The sequence below is a fragment of the Electrophorus electricus genome, unplaced genomic scaffold (genome assembly GCF_041902795.1).
Source record: "Electrophorus electricus isolate QZ-2024a unplaced genomic scaffold, ASM4190279v1 Scaffold89, whole genome shotgun sequence".
Taxonomy (NCBI): Eukaryota; Metazoa; Chordata; class Actinopteri; order Gymnotiformes; family Gymnotidae; genus Electrophorus; species Electrophorus electricus.
Window position 1 is genome coordinate 292,624 of NW_027658806.1, and position 2,377 is coordinate 295,000.

A 2,377-nucleotide genomic window follows, 5' to 3' on the forward strand; every position below is an offset into this window, starting at 1 on the left:
TGTGCCCAGGCCCAGAGCTACTTTGCTGGGCATGACTGTGTTTGACCTCTTGGGCCTGGAAGTCTATTTCTAGGCTTATATAAAGGGTCAAACTTCTTGAAGTGTGCCCAGGCCCAGAGCTACTTTGCTGTGCATGACTGTGTGACCTCTTGGCCCTGGAATTCTGGTGGTAGTAGTAGTAGTAGTAGTATGATTTAAAGGTACAAAGTGAATGAAGTGTGCCCAGGCCCAGAGCCAGGCCTGGGCAGCAGGGGGCGCTCCTGGCCATGCCCAGCGAGTTTCGTGCGAATCGGACCTGGTCCGGAAGAGATACGAAGGGAAAACTCATTACTCGTCGGGGTGGCACATCCAGGCTCTCGACCCTCCCAAAGCGTCCGACCAGGGTGCACCCTGCCGGGCATGGTTAGCCGCCAGCCCCCTTCCTGGAGGTCTGGTTGGCACGGGGTTTTGATTTATCGGTTTCATATCTCTGGGCTCCTTGGGAGCAGAAAGTCGGTTGAGGGCCCTTTGGAAAGAGCCGGGGCTGCCGTTTAACGCTGTCCAAGCGGCAGGCGAAGCGCACCCACCGTTTTTACGCTATGATTTTTTAAAACCGCCGGGGCGGCAAACACAGGGCCGGTCGGGTTTGAAGACGAATATCTCTTCGGCCCTTGGGAGGAGAGAAGCAGCGCGGGTCACCTTTGAACGCGCTCGCTGCCAGGAACGTCTGGCGTAAAAGTTTCGTGGGAATCGGACGTTCCTAGGCTGAGAAGCGAGCGCCCGCCCTCGGGCGGTCGGGGGCCCCTTTCTCATTCCCCGTCTGGGCTAAAAATACGAGGTCGGACCCGATGGACTCGGGAGACTGGAGAGTACCAGGGAGACCCTGGAAGCAGGCGACCCGACCCACGCTTCGCTGTCTCCTCGGCCCTCGGGAGTAGAAGCGCGGGGACGGTGGCGTGGGCAGCAGGGGGCGCTCCTGGCCATGCCCAGCGAGTTTCGTGCGAATCGGACCTGGTCCGGAAGAGATACGAAGGGAAAACTCATTACTCGTCGGGGTGGCACATCCAGGCTCTCGACCCTCCCAAAGCGTCCGACCAGGGTGCACCCTGCCGGGCATGGTTAGCCGCCAGCCCCCTTCCTGGAGGTCTGGTTGGCACGGGGTTTTGATTTATCGGTTTCATATCTCTGGGCTCCTTGGGAGCAGAAAGTCGGTTGAGGGCCCTTTGGAAAGAGCCGGGGCTGCCGTTTAACGCTGTCCAAGCGGCAGGCGAAGCGCACCCACCGTTTTTACGCTATGATTTTTTAAAACCGCCGGGGCGGCAAACACAGGGCCGGTCGGGTTTGAAGACGAATATCTCTTCGGCCCTTGGGAGGAGAGAAGCAGCGCGGGTCACCTTTGAACGCGCTCGCTGCCAGGAACGTCTGGCGTAAAAGTTTCGTGGGAATCGGACGTTCCTAGGCTGAGAAGCGAGCGCCCGCCCTCGGGCGGTCGGGGGCCCCTTTCTCATTCCCCGTCTGGGCTAAAAATACGAGGTCGGACCCGATGGACTCGGGAGACTGGAGAGTACCAGGGAGACCCTGGAAGCAGGCGACCCGACCCACGCTTCGCTGTCTCCTCGGCCCTCGGGAGTAGAAGCGCGGGGACGGTGGCGTGGGCAGCAGGGGGCGCTCCTGGCCATGCCCAGCGAGTTTCGTGCGAATCGGACCTGGTCCGGAAGAGATACGAAGGGAAAACTCATTACTCGTCGGGGTGGCACATCCAGGCTCTCGACCCTCCCGAAGTGTCCGACCAGGGTGCACCCTGCCGGGCTAAGAGAACAGCCAGGTGAACCCTGGAGGTTCCGAACTCCAGACCCCTGGACCCGACGGCTCAGTCCGCCTCAGGTGCACTACAGAGGTCCTCGGGCTGTCCCTGAGTGCATTAAAACGGAAATCAGAATTACTCCCCCGGGTGGCACTTCCAGGCTCTCGACCCTCCCAAAGTGTCCGACCAGGGTGCACCCTGCTGGGCATGGTTAGCCGCCAGCCCCCTTCCTGGAGGTCTGGTTGGCACGGGGTTTTGCAAATAGGTCCCGTCGGGTATATGGGAGAGCAAAGAGAATCAATGGGGTCCAAGCACTAAATTCATCCAGTGGCGTTCTCTGGAAGCCCAAGGGGAGTCCGAGGGGTGTTCGGCCGGCAAGGGGAGCTCTCCCTCGGACACATGATCAAACGCCTGTCCCCTACCGGAAAGTGGTGTGCTCTGGATGCCCCCCCCCCCCCATCCCCCGAGGGGGGTGCTTATCCCGCGAGGGGAGCCCTCCTCGGGTTAAGTGAACCATCATGCCGATTCCCCTATGGAAGTGGGCACATCCAGGCACACAGTCTGCTTTGCTCTCCCCGACCCGAGTGCGTCTGT